This window comes from Pseudophryne corroboree, chromosome 1 (genome assembly GCF_028390025.1).
Source record: "Pseudophryne corroboree isolate aPseCor3 chromosome 1, aPseCor3.hap2, whole genome shotgun sequence".
Classification (NCBI taxonomy): Eukaryota; Metazoa; Chordata; class Amphibia; order Anura; family Myobatrachidae; genus Pseudophryne; species Pseudophryne corroboree.
The window spans coordinates 1,039,980,190-1,040,004,362 of record NC_086444.1 but is presented as its reverse complement, the minus strand read 5'-3'; positions in this window follow the sequence as shown (position 1 = coordinate 1,040,004,362).

The following is a 24,173-nucleotide window of genomic DNA, read 5'->3' as shown; positions in this document are numbered from 1 at the left end:
AATATGTTCCGTATAGCGAAATGGAATACAGTAAGCCAATACAAATAATAAGTGAAAAACACTTAAAGGTGTGGATGGAGGTTTACCAGATAGGTAGAGTTAAAAAGCCTTGTATTGAAAATGTAAATATCTTCACACACCATGTGATAATAAATCAAGATGGAGGTTTACCAGATTCCAATGAAGTATGGACCTTAAGATTTATTTCCCTCATAGGTTTTCTGTCGTAGGACTTTGTACGTACAACATACATTCGGAATCCATATAAAGGGAAAGAATAATCCACAAATAGTATAGTACGTTCAAAACAGAAAAATGTATTATAGTAAAAACCATAAAATGAGGCTTATATACGTAAATGGTATAGATGGAGGTTTACCAGATAGAAGTAGTGTATACGCCTTGTATGATGCTAAATTAAATAAGATCACATCACAAAGTAAAAGATCAAGGTGGGGGTTTACCAGACTTCCATGAGGTATGGACTTTCAGATGTGTCAAATGAGAAGGAGAAACCGGCTCCGGAACCTGTCTCCTAAGTCCAGAAGAACTCTGTCCGTATGGTAAAAATTCCCAACAAAGATGGAGCTCCTGTCATACAATGCCGACGCGTTTCGGGACCTCTCCCTTCCTCAAGGCAGTATGTCTTAGGAGACAGGTTCCGGAGCCAGTTTCTCCTTCTCATTTGACACATCTGAAAGTCCATACCTCATGGAAGTCTGGTAAACCCCCACCTTGATCTTTTACTTTGTGATGTGATCTTATTTAATTTAGCATCATACAAGGCGTATACACTACTTCTATCTGGTAAACCTCCATCTATACCATTTACGTATATAAGCCTCATTTTATGGTTTTTACTATAATAAATTTTTCTGTTTTGAACGTACTATACTATTTGTGGATTATTCTTTCCCTTTATATGGATTCCGAACGTATGTTGTACGTACAAAGTCCTACGACAGAAAACCTATGAGGGAAATAAATCTTAAGGTCCATACTTCATTGGAATCTGGTAAACCTCCATCTTGATTTATTATCACATGGTGTGTGAAGATATTTACATTTTCAATACAAGGCTTTTTAACTCTACCTATCTGGTAAACCTCCATCCACACCTTTAAGTGTTTTTCACTTATTATTTGTATTGGCTAACTGTATTCCATTTCGCTATACGGAACATATTACACTATTTTTGGAATTATTTCTGGGTTTTTTGTATATGGATTTCGGGTTCATGAAATATACATGAAGCTTCATGAAAGAACACCTGTGAGGGAAGTATTATCTGCTTATATATTGTCATTCTAGCGCATTTCAGCTGGTCATAAACCTCACTATTCACGCTAGGGACTGAACCCGCTCAGCTCTAATTTCAATAAAAACATGAGCAATTTTGCAGTGTGATTTGTTATTGTTGTGTATTCTTAATACAAATCAATATGAATTTGTGACATCTACCCCACATACAGGGCGGGATGTAACGCAGCCCGGGTTCGGTGGCCGTGTGGGATTTCGGATTTTTTTTTTTAAAGAGGCAATCACTTACAAGGCAAAACCATGCCTTGTAAATGATTGCATCTTTAAAAAAAAAGTCAGAGTTCGGCCGGCATCCCGCACGGCCGCCGAACTCAGGCGGCATTAAATCCTGTGCTGCAAGTGTGGTGGTACGGGGCGGTATGGCGTACCGGTAAGAAATTCCAAGCCGGTACACCGTACTGCTGGGCCGCCACCTTGCAGACACTGGGTGTTCAAGAGAGGAGAGAGCAGCATGCACTTCTCCTCTCCAGCACGGTGCACCTCTCCTGCCTGCCCAAGTCCGATGGCCGCGGCGTGCACTGAAATGCCAGTTCTTGAGACAATCAGAGCTCATGGACTGGCAGCCAATCAGGAGCCGCCGCTGATGGACCGGCGCTAGTTCTAATATACAGGATGATGCCGCCGCAGGAGGACACAGAGACCGGACTGAGGGCAGGAGGAGCGCGTGCTGCGCTTTCCTCTCCACAGCAGCAGGCCAGCAGCAGAAGACCATGCCAGCCCCAGGCAGCCACAACAATGGTGTGTTGCACTGCTGGGGCATATCTGGCACTCTGGGGGCATGTGTATCTGGCACTGTGGGGGCATATCTGGCACAGAAGTGGCATATCTGTCACTGTGGGGGCATGTGTATCTGGCACTGTGGGGGCATATCTGGCACTGTGGTGCATATGTGTATCTGGCGCAGTGGGGACATATCTGGCACTCTGGGGCAATGTGTATCTGACACTCTGGGGCAATGTGTATCTGACACTCTGGGGCAATGTGTATCTGACACTCTGGGGCTATGTGTATCTGGCACTGTGGGGGCATATATGGCACTACTGAGGGCATTTGTGCATCTGGCACCGTGGGGCATTTGCGCATCTGGCACCATGGGGCATTTGTGCATCAGGCACTGTGGGGCAATAGTGTATATGGCGCTGAAGGGGTCGTATCTGGCACTGTGGGCGAATGTGTATCTGGCCCTATTGGGGTAATATATGTGTATCTGGCATCCCCATATGTGTATCATGCCCCCATTTTCATTGACCACACCCCATGTGGCATTTGGCCACACCCATTTTTTGGCATGTGTGCACACAGTACCTATAAGACATTTTTTTCTACTTGCATCACTGATTACATCCCACTCATAGTATCTACTGTCTGTCAGAATGTCTACATTAGAATGTAGACATGGGGGTAAATTTACTAACATTCGTAATTTTCCATTTGAGGTCAAAGTTCAATCACGAATGACATCGAAAGTGTAAATATGCAACTTTTTGAATTGATTACGACTAATTTACTAAGCTGCCGTATTCTGCATTTTCGGTTTTTCCGATGTCGATGTCATTCGTTTTTTTAGGCAGTGTTTTACGTGAGTGACTTGTAAAAGACTGCCGACTTTAATACAATGAATCTCGGCCGGATCTGAGAGATCCGTGCTGGGCTTCATTGTGCACCTTGTAAAAAAAAAAAAAAAAAAAATGTTTAAACTTAAAAAAAAAAAAATAGCGTGGGGTCCCCCCTCCTAAGCCAAACCAGCCTCGGGCTCTTTGAGCCGGTCCTGGTTGCAAAAATATGGGAAAAAAATTGACAGGGGTTCCCCCATATTTAAACAACCAGCACCGGGCTCTGCGCCTGGTCCTGGTTCCAAAAATACGGGGGACAAAAAGCGTAGGGGTCCCCCGTATTTTTTAAACCAGCACCGGGCTCCACTAGCTGGACAGATAATGCCACAGCCGGGGGTCACTTTCATACAGCGCCCTGCGGCCGTGGCATTAAATACCCAACTAGTCACCCCTGGCCGGGGTACCCTGGAGGAGTGGGAACCCCTTAAATCAAGGGCCCCCCCCCCCCTCCAGCCACCCAAGGGCCAGGGGTGAAGCCCGAGGCTGTCCCCCTCATCCAATGGGCTGCGGATGGGGGGCTGATAGCCTTTGTTGAAAGTTATGAATATTGTTTTTAGTAGCAATACTACAAGTCCCAGCAAGCCTCCCCTGCAAGCTGGTACTTGGAGAACCACAAGTACCAGCATGCGGTGGAAAACCGGGCCCGCTGGTACCTGTAGTACTACTACTAAAAAAATACCCCAATAAAGACATTACACACACACCTTGAAAGTATAACTTTAATGCATACATACACACCACCATATACACATACTTACCTTATGTTCACACGAGGGTCGGTCCTCTTCTCCATGTAGAATCCATGGTGTACCTGTTGAAAAAATTCTACTCACCAAATCCAGTGTAGAAGGCTGCTCGGGTAATCCATTTGTAATCCACGTACTTGTAAAAATAAAAAAACGGACACCCGACCACGAATTGAAAGGGGCCCCATGTTTTCACATGGGACCCCTTTCCCCGAATGCCAGAAACCCCCTCTGACTTATGTCTAAGAGGGTTTCCTCAGCCAATCAGGGAGCGCCACGTTGTTGCACCCTCCTGATCGGCTGTGTGCTCCTGTACTGTATGACAGGCAGCACACGGCAGTGTTACAATGTAGCGCCTATGCGCTCCATTATAACCAATGGTGGGAACTTTGTGGTCAGCGGGTGACCGAAAGTAACCTCACCGCTGACCACAAAGTTCCCACCATTGGTTACAATGGAGCGCATAGGCGCTACATTGTAACACTGCCGTGTGCCGCCTGTCAGACAGTACAGGAGCACACAGCCGATCAGGAGGGTGCCACAACGTGGCGCTCCCTGATTGGCTGAAGAAACCCTCTTAGACATAAGTCAGAGGGGGTTTCTGGCATTCGGGGAAAGGGGTCCCATGTGAAAACATGGGGCCCCTTTCAGTTCGTGGTCGGGTGTCCGTTTTTTTATTTTTACAAGTACGTGGATTACAAATGGATTACCCGAGGAGCCCTCTACACTGGATTTGGTGAGTAGAATTTTTTCAACAGGTACACCATGGATTCTACATGGAGAAGAGGACCGACCCTCGTGTGAACATAAGGTAAGTATGTGTATATGGTGGTGTGTATGTATGCATTAAAGTTATACTTTCAAGGTGTGTGTGTAATGTCTTTATTGGGGTATTTTTTTAGTAGTAGTACTACTACAGGTACCAGCGGGCCCGGTTTTCCGCCGCATGCTGGTACTTGTGGTTCTCCAAGTACCAGCTTGCGGGGGAGGCTTGCTGGGACTTGTAGTACTGCTACTAAAAACAATATTCATAACTTTCAACAAAGGCTATCAGCCCCCCATCCGCAGCCCATTGGATGGGGGGGACAGCCTCGGGCTTCACCCCTGGCCCTTGGGTTGCTGGAGGGGGGGGACCCCTTGATTTAAGGGGTTCCCACTCCTCCAGGGTACCCCGGCCAGGGGTGACTAGTTGGGTATTTAATGCCACGGCCGCAGGGCGCTGTATAAAAGTGACCCCCGGCTGTGGCATTATCTGTCCAGCTAGTGGAGCCCGGTGCTGGTTTCAAAAATACGGGGGACCCCTACGCTTTTTGTCCCCCGTATTTTTGGAACCAGGACCAGGCGCAGAGCCCAGTGCTGGTTGTTTAAATATGGGGGAACCCCTGTCAATTTTTTCCCCATATTTTTGCAACCAGGGCCGGCTCAAAGAGCCCGAGGCTGGTTTGGTTTTGGAGGGGGGACTCCACGCATTTTTTTTTTTAAATTAAAACATTTCCCACCCCTTCCCACTGAAAAACATGAACGAATCTCATGGATCCGTGCATGCCTATACAAACACGGGATAAAAAAGCAGGTCTGTTTTTTTTTTAGCACTTTTTCACGATTTGTATTTCATCACGGCAGTGTTTGGCTATTGTCGGCAGTGTTTGTGTTTTGCACTTTTTAGTAAATGACCGTTTTCTACCAAATTGCAGGCGTATTTGACCGATGGTGTATTGATTCGTGATTTTTTCCTAGGACTTCCAAAATATTACGAATGCCCTCATCACTGCCGTGATTTTTGCTTAGTAAATTACCGAGATGACACTTTGAAGAAAAAACGGCATCTCGGTCAAAATCGGGACCTTAGTAAATATACCCCATGGTGAGAATGTTGACACTGACATTATTGGCATTGTTAGAATGTGGACAGGCGACTTTAGGGTTAGAGTTTGGCTGCATTTAGGGTTAGAGTTAGGTTTAGAGTTAGTTGATAAGCCTATGGAAAACTGCATTGATGACCTGCTGGTTGTTGACATTCACAATGTTGACATTCTGGCAATTTTGTCAGTGTCGGCATTTGACATGTCAACATCCCTTACACGTTGACACTCTGAATGTGAATATGCTAAATGTTGAGTTTATTTTTTTTACCACACCCGTCTACTCTGTCATGACCAATTTCTGACCATGATATGTTTCCCGATGATGTTGTGTGTACAGCTTGTACATTGTATATAATTCAGCATCACGAACAGAATTCTTCGATCTTTCTTCATCCTGAGAGCAACAGACATACAGATATAGCCATGCTCATCTTACTGCGATGCGGCTTGCTGCATCACGGCAAAGATAAGCAAGGCTACAGCTGTACTGCTTCAATCTGCTTATTGTACTGAGCTCCTTATTGTCTTTATCCAAGCACCGTAAATATAACATGTGATTCGGCAGACACAATTGCCTTTTCTTTCCTCCCCTTTTCTCTTTTATACTGTAAATGTAACATGTGATAGTTTCAGATTTCTTGTGGAGCGTTGCAAGCCATATACTAGACACATCTCTGGTTTACCTTTTTAACTAGCAACAAGCAAGCATGGACCCAGGCAGTGCCAAATGCAGGATTTCTAGAGGGGGGTTTCCAAATACAATCCACAATCTCCCGCTCTGCGGAACACTAGAGCAAGTATGGGAGTCTGGGGTAGCAGTAGAAGAACCGAGACCCTGGACATTAATGTACACATTGATCTTTTTATACACTGTATACTGTGTGGAATACTGTATCAATATTTAACTATAGATGGTCTGTAATAAAGTCTGTATCAAACATTAAAAAAAATATAAATAATTGGCCAGGATAAGGTTAAACATACCATAATAAATAAATAAATACACAAACATAATAGAACCAGTAGAAGACAGAACTGCACTTTGTAAGCACACTCTCCCACCACGTGGTAAGGTGCCTGTCTCTTCTTCATGGCAACTACTCTCTGGTCCAGAGCACTGACTAAGTGATCAGATCCACACACAACAAACTTGGTAGAAGAAGCTGCTACCACTGGGTATGTGCAGCATCTCTGCTCTGTCCCTTAAATTGCAAGATGTGGCAGCAGCTCTAGCATACGTATTATATTCTATTGTTGTCATAATTTGAGCCATTTGCCAAGAGGAGAGGGTTTCCGGGCAACCAGAAACCCCCCTACGATTGCCTATGGGCCAGGGTTCTAATGGTTTAAACCACTCCCTCATTATCTGCCGTTTTTTTCCTTCATACTTACCTAATAGTGGCCTTGACATGATGCTGCTCACATACATTAGCTTCTGGGAGAACCTGAGCAAACCTCTCATGAAAACTATATCTGAACTTTCCAATAAGATTCCGATAAGTTTAATTTATAAGCCCACTGTGGTAGGGTGGATGACTACTTCATGTGCGGAATGGGAGAAATAATTTTGAAGTTAGGCAAAATATCTGTCTTAGTTCTGTAAGCTAGACCTAAGTTTTGTAAATGATGTTTGTGCAGGTGTTGATATTGCAGAGTTAGATAGGCACACAATAGGGATTTCTCAGACTATGATCGGCCTAGTTATGTGACCAGTGGTATTGGTTTATTGAAAGATAGTAAATACAGCTGTACTCACTGTTACATGTACACTGATGACAGGGACATGTGGTGAGGTAAATGGCTCAGAGGGCACTGGCTAGTGCCAGAGCCAGATTTACATACAATATACAAGTCAAAGGGTTTGTGTGGGCATTAAACACAAGTGCAGCAGTATAAACTGCTGGAAATTTGGGGAGTTTTGATCAGAGATGTTAGACAAGGTAGGTGACTCACTTGTCATACACTTTTTATTCCAGAGTTTTGACTCTAAAAATGATTAGAATAATAAAAAGTAGATATCTCTAATATAATCTTTGTATTTTTCGTATACTTTATATAGTCAAAACTGTGAACTGTGATGCAGTGGCGTCACAAGGGGGGTGCGGCCTGCTCCCAGGTGTCACCTGCCGGGAGGTGACACCAAAATGCCGGCTCCTGCTCAGTGACAGGAGCCGAGTGCTGCACTGTTACATTATGTGCAGCACTTGGCTCTTGTCACTGTGTAGGAGCCAGCGCTGCAGACACAGCACTCCCTGGGAGTCAGCCTTCACTTCCCAAACCCGAGTGACAAAATAAACGGGTGTCGGGACGAAAAGCCCGCCTCTCCATTAAAGTCCCGCCCCTCCACAAAGCCCCACCTCTTTTCAGACCTTCAATAGGCAAAAAATATGGATGCCAATCAGTGAAGCCCCACCTGTTCACACAAATCCCTGCCCCTTTTTTCCGCCGCCAGACCAGTTTCCAGAAGGTGAGTGACGCCTCTGCTGTAATGATAAATGCACTATAAACTAAAGATGTGCAGCGGGCATTTTTCGTGTTTTGTGTTTTGGTTTTGTATTCGGTTCCGCGGTCGTGTTTTGGATTCGGACGCGTTTTGGCAAAACCACCCTTTCGTATTTTTGTCAGATTCGGATGCTTTTTGGATTCAGGTGGTTTTTAAAAAAAACCCTCAAAAACAGCTTAAATCAAAGAATTTGGGGGTAATATTAAAACTATAGTATTATTAACCTCAATAACCATAATTTCCACTCATTTCCGGTCTATTCTGAACACCTCACACCTCACAATATTATTTTTAGTCCTAAAATTTGCACCGAGGTCGCTGGATGACTAAGCTAAGTGACCCAAGTGGGCAGCACAAACAACTGGCCCATCTAGGAGTGGCACTACAGTGTCAGACAGGATGGCACTTAAAAAAATAGTCCCCAAACAGCACATGATGCAAAGATAAATAAAAAAAGAGGTGCAATATGGAATTGTTCTTGGGCCCTACCACCCACACTTATGTTGTATAAACAGGACATGCACACTTTAACAAATCAATCATTTCAGCGACAGGGTCTGCCACACGACTGTGGCTGAAATGACTGGTTGGTTTGGGTCCCCACCAAAAAAGAAGCAATCAATCTCTCCTTGCACAAACTGGCTCTATAGAGGCAAGATGTCCACCTCATCCTCATCCTCCGATTCCTCACCCCTTTCACTGTGTATATCCTCCTCCTCACAGAGTATTAATTCGTCCCTACTGGAATCCACCATCACAGGTCCCTGTGTACTTTCTGGAGGCAATTGCTGGTAAACGTCTCTACGAAGGAATTTATAATTCATTTTGATGAACATCATCTTCTCCATATTTTCTGGAAGTAACCTCCTACGCCAATCACTGACAAGGTGACTGGCTACACTAAACACTCTTTCGGAGTACACACTGGAGGGGGGGCAACTTAGGTAAAATAAAGCCAGTTTGTGTAAGGGCCTCCAAATTGCCTCTTTTTCCTGCCAGTATACCAGATTGACCACCCGTGAATCCTGGTTAAGGGAATGAAGGGATCCATCCACAAGTCCCACATGCCTTGCGGAATCGCTCCGTTTTAGGTCCTCCTTCAATCTCTCCAGCTGCTTCTGCAAAAGCCTGATTGAGTTTGAGTTTATTATCATTAGATATTCACATGTGAACAAACAATGAGATTTCCGAATGAACAAGCAGATATCACAAGAATACAAATGCCAATAAAACACCATAAAATATTTTAAAACCCATAGGAACACAAGTGGACACGTAAACAGGTACAACTCCTATCTACCCTCTGAACCATTTAGCATACTAATTGCTTTAGGAAAAAAACTATGTTTCAATCTACTAGTCTTACACAACAAAGACCTATAACGTAATTTAGAAGGAAGCAGGGTAAACACCCTGTGATTGGGATGAGTTTCATCACTCAATATACTCCTGGCCTTCTTAAAAAGCCTCTTTTCATAAATGGTCTGGATATTTGGCAATGATAAACCAACTATTCTTCCAGCAGTTTTAACAATTCTATCAAGCGATTTACGCTCTGCTACATTACAATTTCCATACCAAACGGAAATACCGTAAGTAAGCACACTCTCAATAGTACAAGAGTAAAAATTGACAAAAATTGGCTCAGATATTCCTGCTGAACGCAGTTTCCTTAAAAAATACAACCGTTGTTGAGCTTTCTTTATGGCATTGTCAATATGGCAATACCATGATAAGGGGAATGACCTGACTTAGGCTGGCAGTGTCTGAACTGACTTCACGTGTGGCAAGTTCAAAGGGTTGGAGAACCTTGCACAACATGGAAATCATTCTCCACTGCACTTGAGTCAGGTGCATTCCCCCTCCTTTGCCTATATCGTAGGCAGATGTATAGGCTTGAATGGCCTTTTGCTGCTCCTCCATCCTCTGAAGCATATAGAGAGTTGAATTCCACCTCGTTACCACCTCTTGCTTCAGGTGATGGCAGGGCATGTTCAGGAGTGTTTGCTGGTGCTCCAGTCTTCGGCACGTGGTGGCTGAATGCCGAAAGTGGCCTGCAATTTTTCGGGCCACCGACAGCATCTTGTGCACACCCCTGTCGTTTTTCCTAAAATTCTGCACCACAAAATTCATTGTATGTGCAAAACATGGGACGTGCTGGAATTTGCCCACATGTAATGCACGCACAATATTGGTGGCGTTGTCCGATGTCACAAATCCCCAGGAGAGTCCAATTGGGGTAAGCCAATCTGCGATGATATTCCTCAGATTCCGTAAGAGGTTGTCAGCTGTGTGCCTTTTATGGAAAGCGGTGATACAAAGCGTAGCCTGCCTAGGAAAGAGTTGGCATTTGCGAGATGCTGCTACTGGTGCCGCCGCTGTTGTTGCTGCGGGAGGCAATACATCTACCCAGTGGGCTGTCACAGTCATATAGTCCTTAGTCTGCCCTGCTCCACTTGTCCACATGTCCGTGGTTAATTGGACAGTGGGTACAACTGCGATTTTTAGGACACTGAGGACACTTTTTCTGACGTCTGTGTATATTCTCGGTATCGCCTGCCTAGAGAAGTGGAACCTAGAGGGGATTTTGTACCGGGGGCACACTACCTCAAGCAATTCTCTAAGTCCCTGTGAACTAACGGTGGATACCGGACGCACGTCTAACACCAACATAGTTGTCAAGGCCTGAGTTATCCGCTTTGCAACAGGATGACTGCTGTGATATTTCATCTTCCTTGCAAAGGACTGTTGGACAGTCAATTGCTTACTGGAAGTAGTACAAGTGGCCTTTCGACTTCCCCTCTGGGATGACGATTGACTCCCAGCTGCAACAACAGCAGCACCAGCAGCAACAGCAGCAGTAGGTGTTCCACTCAAGGATCCATCGGAGGAATCCCAGTTAGGAGAGGACTCGTCAGACTTGCCAGTGACATGGCCTGCAGGACTATTGGCGTTCCTGTCTAAGGAGGAAATTTATATTGAGGGAGTTGGTGGTGTGGTTTGCAGGAGCTTGGGTATAAGAGGAAGGGATTTACTGGTCAGTGGACTGCTTCCGCTGTCACCCAAAGTTTTTGAACTTGTCACTGACTTCTGATGAATGTGCTCCAGGTGATGTATAAGGGAGGATGTTCCTAGGTGGTTAACATCCTTATCCCTACTTATTACAGCTTGACAAAGGCAACACACGGCTTGACACCTGTTGTCCGCATTTCTGTTGAAATAATTCCACACCGAAGAGGTGATTTTTTTTTTTTGTATTTTGACCAGGCATGTCAATGGCCTTATTCATCCCATGGACAACAGGTGTCTCCCCGGGTGCCTGACTTAAACAAATCACCTCACCATCAGAATCCTCCTCGTCAATTCCCTCCTCAGCACCAGCAACACCCATACCCTCATCCTGGTGTACTTCAACAGTGAGATCTTCAATTTGAATATCAGGAACTGGATTGCGGGTGCTCCTTCCAGCACTTCCAGGGGGCGTGCAAATGGTGGAAGGAGCCATCTCTTCCCGTCCAGTGTTGGGAAGGTCAGGCATCGCAACCGACACAATTGGACTCTCCTTGGGGATTTGTGATTTAGAAGAACGCACAGTTCTTTGCTGTGCTTTTGCCAGCTTAACTCTTTTCATTTTTCTAGCGGGAGGATGAGTGCTTCCATCGTCATGTGAAGCTGAACCACTAGTCATGAGGAACATAGGAGAGGGCCTTAGCCGTTCCTTGCCACTCCGTGTCGTAAATGGCATTTTGGCAAGTTTACGCTTCTCCTCAGACGCTTTTAATTTTGATTTTTGGGTCATTTTTTTACTGATCTTTTGCTTTTTGGATTTTACATGCTCTCTACTATGACATTGGGCATCAGCCTTGGCAGACGACGTTGATGGCATTTCATCGTCTCTGCCATGACTAGTGGCAGCAGTTTCAGCACTAGGTGGAAGTGGATCCTGATCTTTCCCTATTTTACCCTCCAAATTTTTGGTTCTCCATTTTTTAATGTGTGGAATTATATGCCAGTAATATATCTGGAATTAGACGGCAGTAATGTCTGGAATTAGATATCACTAGATAGATACCAGATACCACTGTGACTGGAATGATGATGACCTATGCACAGTGACAGGACACTAACACAGCACCCTACAGCAGCAAGATGCAGCACAAGACACTGTACTAGTATTAGTAATGTAGTATTACTGAGCACCACAAGACAATGGGGGTCATTCCGAGTTGATCGCTCGTTATTTTTTTTTTCGCAACGGAGCAATTAGTCGCAAACTGCGCATGCGCAATGTTCGCAGTGCGCCTGCGCCAAGTAAATTAGCACAAAAGTTTGGTATTTTACTCACGGCCTAACGAAGATTTTTCATCGTTCTGGTGATCGGAGTGTGATTGACAAGAAGTGGGTGTTTCTGGGCGGAAACTGGCCGTTTTATGGGAGTGTGCGGAAAAACGCTGACGTTTCTGTGAAAAACGCGGGAGTGGCTGGAGAAAAGGGGGAGTGTCTGGGTGAATGCTGGGTGTGTTTGTGACGTCAAACCAGGAACGAAACTGACTGAACTGATCGCAGTGTAGGAGTAATTCTCGAGCTACTCAGAAACTGCTAAGAAATTTCTATTCGCAAATCTGCGAATCTTTCGTTCGCAATTCTGCTAAGCTAAGATACACTCCCAGAGGGCGGCAGCTTGGCGTGTGCAATGCTGCTAAAAGCAGCTAGCGAGCGAACAACTCGGAATGAGGGTCAATGAGCAGTGATACTGAGCACTGATGATACTGATCACTGATGATACTGAGCACTGATGATACTATGGAGAACTGACACTGAGTAGCACAATTAGCACAAGAGACTGTACTAGTATTACTAATGTAGTATTACTGAGCACCACAAGACAATGAGCAGTGATACTGAGCACTGCTGATACTGAGCACTGATGATACTGAGCACTGATGATACAGAGCACTGCTGATACTGAGCACTGATGATACTGAGCACTGCTGATACTGAGCACTGATGATACTGAGCACTGCTGATACTGAGCACTGATGATACTGAGCACTGATGATACTACGGAGAACTGACACTGAGCAGCACGATTAGCACAAGACACTGTACTAGTATTACTAATGTAGTGATACTGAGCACCACAAGACAATGAGCAGTGATACTAAGACCTGATGATACTGAGCACTGATGATACTACGGAGAACTGACACTGAGCAGCACGATTAGCACAAGACACTGTACTAGTATTACTAATGTAGTATTACTGAGCACCACAAAACAATGAGCAGTGATACTGAGCACTGCTGATACTGAGCACTGATGATACTGAGCACTGCTGATACTGAGCACTGATGATGATGATACTAAGCACTGATGATACTGAGCACTGATTATACTACGGAGAACTGACACTGAGCAGCACGATTAGCACAAGTCACTGTACTAGTATTACTAATGTAGTATTACTGAGCACCACAAGACAATGAGCAGTGATACTGAGCACTGCTGATACTGAGCACTGCTGATACTGAGCACTGATGATACTGAGCACTGATGATACTACGGAGAACTGACACTGAGCAGCACGATGCAGCAGAAGACACTGTACTAGTATTAGTGAGCAGCACAAAAGCACTCTGGAATTGTCACCCCCCAGATACCACTGTGACTGGAATGATGATGAACGATACACAGTCACAGAACACTACTACCATAGCACCCTACAGCAGCAAGATGCAGCACAAGACACTGTACTAGTATTACTGACCGATAAGAGAGACACTGTACTAATATTACTGAGCAGCAATAAGCACTGATACTGAGATTTGTCACTGAGAGAACATAGCCACGTCCTCTCTGTACCCTCTACAATGCACAAGTGAAAATGGTGGCGACGCGTGGCTCTTTATATGGAATCCAAATCTCGCGAGAATCCGACAGCGGGATGATGACGTTTTGCCTCGTTCCGGTTTTCCAAGTCAGGCGGGAACAACCGAGCCTTGCTCGGACCCGTGTTTGACACGTGAAGTTCGGTAGGGTTCGGTTCTCAGAGAACCGAACCCGCTCATCTCTACTATAAACAAACTATACATTACTTTGACATAAAAGGCTCTGCCTCATCTGCCTCACCCCACCGCACATCACTGACTGGTGATGGAGTGTAGCAGAGTTTCAAACAGCTGATCAGCCAGTGAGTCTATACTGCAAATGGGTAATGGTGCAGAGATGCTGGAACACATTGTGGATAGTAGGTAATCACAGGTCTTTCTGGAGACTGCTGTCTCTCACAATGTCACACTACACAGTCAAGAGACAAGATGACCCCTGCACATGCTCAGAAGTGACTTTGGTGACAATCCTTGGATAGGACATGAACCCTCCTTGGAGAACAGGAACACTTGAATCTGCGCATTAGCACACTCCTTTTACAACACCCCCTCCTTGCTACAAGCTGCTTCATTTTACACAAACATTTAATTTCTGCTTTTCTTTAGTGACATGTAAAATAAAATGGGTTAAACACATGAAAATGAATCAACATATCACGTGACTTTAGTCTTCTTGGAAGAAACATAAGTAAAAGATCTTTAACTAACAGCATGGGCCATAGTATCAGTTTCTTGACTCAAGAACTTAGGAATGCTGTCACTATAACGATTCTTGTTGGTTTTCACACTTGTGGTTTTTTTAATCTTGAAAATATCTTTGCCTATCTTGGATTTTCATTCACACCAATTAGAATTTAGTTTTGGTTTCTGCATCTCTTGAGGCAATGTTTGCAAATTCCTCATCATAACTCTTAGGTGGTTTAACAATATTTTATCTTGCATAAAATCTCCTCTTTGGTTGAACTTCCACACTGCTAAACTGATAAATCTGTCCACTGATATATACTTGCTCTGCATATCAGCTTCCAACTCTTCTTCAACTGCTTAAAGAACAATAGATTCACCAAAGAGTCCACCTGTGTTAATTTTCTTGGAGATCTCTGTTATAATGTTTCCTCAAAAATAAAAAAACATATACAACCAATCATAGTGTAGTATATAAAATAAAATATCACATATATCAATTTGTGAATATAAGTCTATCAGCCTTGTACCAAAACTGGTGATGTTTTTGTTTTTGATGTCACTATGATGTTTTTAGTTTTGAGGAAACATTATAACAGAGATCTTCATGAAAATTAGTGCCAGTGGACTCTTTGGTGAATCTATTGTTCTTTATGTAATTTAAGTGTGGGGTGACACTTTTTCCACCAACGGGACTACTGGGCTGCTGTAGTGAGCACACCTCATTTTATCTATCTTTTTGGTTTGTCTTCTTCAACTTCTGTTTCTTTGCAGATATTATCTCTAGACTTGACTAGCTTTCCGGTATTTATTTATTTATTAACAGTTTCTTATATAGCACAGCAAATTCCATTGCGCTTTACAACTGGACACAATGATAAAACAAACCTGGGTAATTACAAACAGTCATAGAGGTAGGAAGGCCCTGCTCGCAAGTTTACAGTCTATGGGGAAATAGGCATTGATACACAAGGATAGGTGCTATCTATTGCATAATTGTCCACCAGATTGCAAAGGTTCTTGGTGGGCTGCATGATATCACTACACAGCAATGATGAACCAGTGTAAGGAGGAAGGGAAAGTGAAGAAAGAGAAAATATGTGGAGGATATGTGTGGACTGTACCGTGGTGTTATAATTGGATAGGAAAGCTTATGAAGGTAATGTGAGTGGTTCTGGAATTTGATAAGCTTGTCTAAATAGGTGAGTTTTCAGGAAACGCTTGAAGGTTTGGAGACTAGAGGAGAGTCTTATTGTACATGGTAGGGCATTCCACAGAGTGGGTGCAGCCCAGAGAAAGTCCTGCAATCATGCATGGGAGCAAGTAATGAGTGTGGATGAGACATAGATCTTGTGAAGAGCGAAGGGGATGGTTTGGGAGATATTTTGAGATAAAAGAAGAGATGTATTGTTGGTGTAGTATGGTTAATAGCGTTGTGTGTAAGTAAAAGTATTTTATATTGAATACGATAAAATACAGGTAACCAATGGAGGGACTGACATAGTGGGTATGCAGACGATGAACATCTACTGAGCAAAGTAATCCTTGCAGCTGCATTCAGAATGGATTGTAATGGTGAGAATCTCTTCTTGGTCAGACCAGTAAGAAGACTATTGCAATAATCAATGCAGGAGATAATGAGAGCATGAATTAGAGTTTTAGCAGTCTTGTGTAAGGTGTGATCATATTTTGGATATGTTTTGTAGATGCATGCAATATGATTTTGAGACAGATTGGATGTGGGGATCAAAGGACAGTTCAGAGTCAAGGATGACAGCTGGGCAGTGAGCTTGTGGTGTAGGGTTGACTGTAGATTTCTCAACAGTGATAGAAATATCAGGTTGGTAACTGCTATTGACCGGTGGAAATATAATTCAGTCTGATTTGGAAATATTAAGTTTGAGGTGGTGATATGACATCCAAGATGAAACAGCAGAGAGGCATTCAGTGACATGGCCCAATTCAGATAGAGACAAATCAGGGGAGGATAGGTAGATTTGAGTATCATCTCCGTACAGAAATCCAAAAGAGCTGATTAGTTTACCAAGAGATGAGGTATAGCTTGAGAAAAGCAGAGGACCTAATACTGAGCCTTGCAGTACTCCAACTGAAAGAGGTAATCAAGGGGAGGTGAATTCAGAGAAATGGACACTGAAAGAGTGATTAGATCGGTAGGATAGGAACCAAGAGAGGGCCATGTCCTCAAGACCTAGGGATTGTAGTGTTTGTATGTGAAGAGAGTGGTCAACAGTGTCAAAAGAAGCAGAGAGATCTAGAAGAATGAAAAGTTAGTAATGGCCTTTAGACTTTGCAGTGACCAGATCATTAACTACTTTAGTCAGTGCTGTCCCTGTGGAGTGTTGGGAATGAAAGCCTGATTGATGTGGGTCCAATAAGTTAGTATGAGTTAAGAAAGTGTGTGAGACGAGTGTAGGAAAGTTTCTCAAGTAGCTTGGAGAGGCAAGGGAACTGAGAGATGAAATTGTAGTTTGTGAGTTAGGGATAGAATTTAGTTTTTTCAGAATGGGAGTAATCACTGCATGCTTAAATAGTGAAAAGAAGATACCAGTAGTGAGAGATATTAGAGATGTTAGTTAAGGTTGGGATGAGCACAGGAGACAGAGCTTTACTTATTTGTGAGGGTATAGGATCAAGAGGAGAGGTAGTAGAGTAGCAGGATGAGAAGAGTGTTAATACTTCATAATCATTTGTGGGATCAAATGAAGAGAAAGTGCAGGAGGGTTCAGGTAGGGAATTGAGTAGGTCACTAGTTGAGGAAGAGCATGCCACTTCATCTTGGATCTTTCAATCTTGTCCTTGAAGTAGGAAGCTAGATCTTGCACCTTGATAGTGGCTGGTGGGTTGGGTGAAGGAGGGTTGAGAAGTGATTTAAATGTATTAAAAATTTGTTTGGGCTTAGAAGCTTGAGCAGAGATGAGAGTTTGGAAATGTGTTTGTTTGGCAGTGGCCAGGGCATTACGATAAGAGTGGTAGACAGTCCTACATGTGAGGAAGTCACTTGGAATACGAGATTTACGACACTGGCGCTCAACTTTATGTGATAGTATTTGAATTCCACAATCTGTAGCCCTTGTTTTCATGGCAATAGCCAAGCATACTGACTTTGAATCCAGCCCACATTGTCTTTCCATTAGTATATGAATATAGGCAATACTTCCAAAAATTTTGGGATGCTTTACACTAGGCTTTTTATTTGGCCATGCTTCAAATGGTGTTATGTCCCCTAGGGCAACTGTTGAATGGATCTTGAAATAGACTGCTGTGACCATGGCTTCTGCCCAAACTGCTTGTCCAGGCCTTCATCCTTTAGCACGCATCTTGCTCTCTCCACTAATATACAGTTTGCTCATTCACTTACACCCTTTTGCTCAGGGGTATAGGCAATGGTCAACTGATGCTCCATTCCATATTTTCTCAAGAAGAATTCCACCTCTCTGTTCAGGTATTCTTCACCATTATCCGATCTCAGGTTCTTAAATCTGTGACTATTTACTACAAAACTCCTATAGTCTGCAATCTTTTTTACTACTTCATATTTCTCACTATGAAGTACACATGTGTAATTCGTGTGAAGTCATCTAGAAACATAACAAAGTATCTGTATACAATTACTGACTTTACTTCCATAGCTTGTATGTCTCGGTGCCGGGGCCCATAACCTATTGGACATGTGTGTGCAGGTGTTGATATTGCAGGGTTATATAGGCACATATCACTTAAGCAGTGGCGCTGGTTACTGAAGGGTAGAGAGTACAGCAATACTCCCTGTTATATGTACACTAGCTATTCTACCCGTTCTTCAGACAGGAGTTTCTAATTTTCACGGTTGTATATTTAAATGTGTTAAAAATTTGGTAAATCTATAGAGCTGTAAATTTGAGATGTCTTAATGTAAGTAAATATTAATCCATGGTTCTTGGCATTACCCGAAGAGTACCCGTAGCAGATACAGTATGGTAAAAAGTGACAGGACCATTTTTGTAGTTTATTAAATTCTACACACTGGAGGTGCAATCCAAATTTTGATCCGATTGTCCATTTGGGAATTATCATTCACACAATGCAAGCCACACATCGGTAATTACGTCAGTATGACAACCCCCTTTCATCCCCTTAGGGGAGGTTTATTAAAATTTGAATTATGAGGTTTTCCTATTTACCACCTGCAGAATACCTATGTTAAATTTCAGCTTCCTAACATATCAAGAAGTAAGAGTATTAGTGATGAGTGAGTGAGTGAGTGAGTGAGTGAGTGAGTGAGTGAGTGCTTTTGCATATTTGTAGTTTATTAAATTCTACAAACAAGTGGTAAAATCCAAATATTGATCTGAATGTCTGTTTGAGCGTTATAAATCACGCAATGCAAGCCACGCATCGGTAATGAAGTCATTATGTCAATCCCCTTTTCTTCCCCTTAGAGGAGGTTTATTAAAATTGTAATTCCGTTGTTTTCCTATTTCCCACCTGAAGAATACCTATGTTAACTTTCAGCTTCCTAATAAATCGGGAAGTTAGAGAATTAGTGATGAGTCAGTGAGTGAGTGAGTGAGTGAGTGAGTGAGTAAGGACTTTCGCATCTATATATATAGATTGGTGATGAAGCATAGAAATGTGTCCCACTATGGGGTATCTGCAATTGCGGTCGAATTCCGGCTGGAATTCGACCGTTTTTAAATTCGACACAATTCGACAGTCGAATCCTGGCCGCCGTGGCCGGATTTCGACATATTCAATAAAAAATGGATTTGACAGTCCCGCTGTCGAAAAACGGACCAATTGACGGATATGTGCGTCCTGGATTCGACTTTTTGGATGGCACAAAAGTGTTTAAAAAACCCCGAAAAAAAATGCGTGGGGTCCCCCCTCCTAAGCATAACCAGCCTCGGGCTCTTTGAGCCGGTCCTGGTTGTAAAAATACGGGGGGGAAATTAACAGGGGGTCCCCCATATTTTTACAACCAGCACCGGGCTCTGCGTCCGGTCCTGGTGCAAAAAATACGGGGGACAAAAAGTGTAGGGGTCCCCCGTATTTTTAACACCAGCACCGTGCTCCACTAGCTGGAGAGATAATGCCACAGCCAGGGGAAACTTTTAAACTGGTCCCTGCGGCCGTGGCATTAAATCCCCAACTAGTCACCCCTGGCCAGGGTACCCTGGAGGAGTGGGGACCCCTTAAATCAAGGGGTCCCCCCTCCAGCCACCCAAGGGCCAGGGGTGAAGCCCGAGGCTGCCCCCCCCCCCATCCAAGGGCTGCAGATGGGGGGCTGATAGCCTTGTGTCAAATAAAAGTATTGTTTTTTGTAGCAGAACTACAAGTCCCAGCAAGCCTCCCCCGCAACCTGGTACTTGGATAACCACAAGTACCAGCATGCGGGGGGAAACGGGCCCGCTGGTACCTGTAGTTCTACTGAAAAAAAAACGTGATTGTATAACTTTATTACATACATGCCGACACACACATACTTACCTATGTTGACACAATGTTCGGTCCACTTCTCCAAGTAGAATGCACGGTGTACCTGAAAATAAAATTATACTCACCAAAATCCAGTGTTGCTTGTGTCCTCTTCTGTTTTGTAATCCACGTACTTGGCAAAAAAAGAAAACGCATTACCCGGACCACGCACTGAAAGGGGTAAACATGGGACCCCTTTTCCCAACTGCTGAGACCCCCCGTGACTCCTGTCACAGAGGGTCCCTTCAGCCAATCAGGGAGCGCCACGTCGTGGCACTCTCCTGATTGGCTGTGCGCGTCTGAGCTGTCAGACGCGCATAGCACATACCGCTCCATTATCTTCAATGGTGGGAACTTTGCGGTCAGCGGTGAGGTTACCCGCGGTCAGCCGCTGACCGCGAGTGACCTCACAGCTGACCGCAAAGTTTCCACCATTGAAGATAATGGAGCGGCTGTGAGATGTATCGTCTGACAGCTCAGACGCGCACAGCCAATCAGGAGAGTGCCACGACGTGGCGTTCCTTGATTGGCTGAAGGGACCCTCTGTGACAGGAGTTACGGGGGGTCTCAGCATTCGGGGAAAGGGGTCCCATGTGTAAACATGGGACGCCTTTCAGTGCATGGTCCGGGTAATGCGGTTTGTTTTTTTGCCAAGTACGTGGATTACAAAAAAGAAGACGAGAGATGCTACAATGGATTTTGGTGAGTATAATTTTATTTTCAGGTACCCCATGGATTCTACTTGGAGAAGTGGACAGAGGTCAGCGTGTGAACTTAGGTAAGTATGTGTGTGTCGGCATGTATGTAATAAAGTTTTACTATCACGGTGTGCGTGTACTGTTTTTATTTGGGTATTTTTTTTGTAGTAGAACTACAGGTACCAGCGGGCTAATTTCCCCCCCGCATGCTGGTACTTGTGGTTCTCCAAGTACCAGCTTGTGGGGAGGCTTGCTGGGACTTGTAGTTCTGCTGCAAAAAACAATGGGGGTGATTCCCAGATGTTTGCTATTTCTTTCGTTCGCACAACATATTCGCAAAATTGCGAATAAGTTGCACAATAGCGAATATCCGCCACCAACGTGTTTTTTCTATTTTGTACGCAGTAGTACACAAAGTAGGCGTATGCCAAATGACATCACACTAATGCGAACCCATCGCATTACCACAAACCTCATCGTAAAAATCCAAACTTCTCGTAGATTTACACATTCTTCTTAAAATTGCACACGCTTTTGCTAAAAATCGCACATCAATGAGTTTTTTTTTAAGTTAAATTACACCTTTCAGTTCTAACTCAACAAGCCTTCCTCAATTACGATTTCAATTAGTGTAATGTAATGACTGATAATGGTCATGACCAATTAAGTATTCAAAGAATACCTGCATAACACTTTGTAGGCATAATTGGCCATCAACATTTTTTTGGTTAATTTTAAAGAAATAGATGTAAATGTGCCTGGTCTAATGCTAATTAGCTTCTTTTTGTGTAGAGGTGTAGTGTGTGAATAAATGGGTTTACATGTTTTTATAAACAATAAGCTGCTAACTGTCATAAAAATTATTATTATTTTTTTGTAATTTAAAAAAATATTCTTAAGTAAGATGTGTGAACTGTCTTATGTCACCAATTTCTGCACGCCAATCTGCTGTTCCTTTTTAGCATTAATAAACACAACACCCGCTTAACTTGAACAATTTTTTTTTTTATTATGTACAATTTTTCAGATTTTCAAGAAATAAAAAATTTTTTTGGAAACAAACTTTTTTTTTTGTTTAGAAAAAACTTTCTAATTTATCAAGATCAGCCAGCACGGACCTCAGGTTGGCTTTCAAGCTGGCCACAATCCCAGGCAAACTGGTGGGATCTCCAACTGCAACATCTGAAATGAAGAGGCAAAGAAAACATTACTAACTTACTCACATTACCTATTATACAAGCAAGGCACAAAGCACACTTTAATGCAGGCATGTCCAAACTGTGGCCCTCCAGCTGTTGTGAAACTACATATACTAGCATGCCTTGACACATTTTTGCAGTCAGAGAATGCTAAAGCTGTTTCAGGCCATGCTGGGATGTGTACTTTCTCAACAGCTGAAGCCCGAAGTATTTACAGGCCTGCTTTAATGGCAAAGTGACTACATCATGTATGTTTCAATGAGAAAACGGTAGCAGAAAAACACACAAGCCTGCTCAGCAATGTTTTTAATTTTTAAATAATATTTTTATGAAAGTGTATAACACCATGGTGAAAATTTACTAATATGTGATTTCTATTTTAGATGGGTCGTTGCCCATAGCAACCAATAACATTAAACATATTATCTTGTAGAAGATGTGTTAAAAATGAGACGTAAAATCTGCTTGGTTGCTATGGTCAACATCCCATCTTAAATAGAATTACCATCTTAGTAAATGTAACACCATGCTGGGATTAATTCACATATGGAGTGAAGAATACTTATCTTTTTTGGGTTTGTTCCTAAATCATCACTCTGCATATCAACATCTTCAGAAGGACAACATATCCTAGTATGCCCACACTCCCTGAAAGCCTACCTTACTACATAAGGTCTAACAGCTTTAAAAATGTATAAAACCTAAATTGTAGGAGTGTAACTTTCACAACACAAATCACTGTGTCCTTAGCCTGCCTAACAAAGTGAATCCTGCGACTTCAATGTGCAAATATTGGAATACCCAGGCACAAGTGTAAGACTAAAACCACAAACTAAACTCCACTCAGGTCTAAATGTTTTGCATATAATGTATCACACACAAACCCTGTTGTGCAGGCAACCCTGTCGACATAATGATTGTCGACCTAGAGTGGGCATCCTCAACATTGCAGACGTAGACACTGTACATCTAATATTCCTCACACAAATGTTAATGCATCATCCATACCATGATGAAGACAAGCATTTAACCTTGACAAAAGATTGGCCACAGTACAACACTGCATTTATTAGAATGTGACATTAAATACGTTTCAAAAAGCAATGTCAATGTGTGTGAACTTACTCTCCTCTGCCACTTGCCCACCTCCCTCAAGTGGCTCCGGGGCCTCTGCTGCTCATTCGGATGGCGAAGATGTGGGCTGGCTGGGGGATGTAGGCTGGATGGGGGATGTTGGATGGATGGGGGATGGCGGCTGGATGGGGGAAGGAGGCAGGATGGGGGAAGGAGGGTCGATTTGGGAAAGAGGATGGAAGGGGGAGGAGCTTACAAAGGGTGGGTCAGATTGAGAGGGTGAGGGTGGTGGAGAGGTGGTTTGGGACACAGAGGGGGAGGGGGGCAGAGAGGTGGATTGTGAAAGAGAGTGGGAGTGGGCCGGAGAGGGGGTTTGGGAAAGAGAGGGGGAGGGGGCCGGAGAGGGGGAGTGGGCCAGAGAGGGGGATTGGGAAAGAGAGTGGGAGTGGGCCGGAGAGGGGGAGTGGGCCAGAGAGGGGGTTTGGGAAAGAGAGGGGGAGGGGGCCGGAGAGGGGGAGTGGGCCAGAGAGGAAGTTTGGGAAAGAGAGGGGGAGGGGGCCAGAGAGGGGGAGTGGGCCAGAGAGGGGGATTGGGATAGAGAGTGGGAGTGGGCCGGAGAGGGGGTTTGGGAAAGTGAGGGGGAGGGGGCCGGAGAGGGGGAGTGGGCCAGAGAGGGGGATTGGGAAAGAGAGGGAGAGGTGGCCGGAGAGGGGGAGTGGGCCGGAGAGATGATTTGGGAAAGAGATGGGGAGGTGGCCGGAGAGGGGGAGTGGACCGGAGAGATGACTTGGGAAAGAGAGGGGGAGGGGGCCGGAGAGGGGGAGTGAGCCGGAGAGATGACTTGGGAAAGAGATGGGGAGGGGGCCGAAGAGGGGGAGTGGGCCGGAGAGGGGGTTTAGGAAAGAGATGGGGAGGGGGCCAGAGAGGGGGAGGGGGCCGGAGAGGGGGCTTGGGAAAGAGAGGGGGAGGGGGCCGGAGAGGGGGAGTGGGCCGGAGAGGGGTACTGGGAAAGAGAGGGGGAGGGGGCCGGAGAGGGGGAGTGGTCCAGAGAAGGGGAGGGGTGCAGAGAAGGTGCTTGGCCTGGGCCTATCTTTCTCCGCATTGCAGA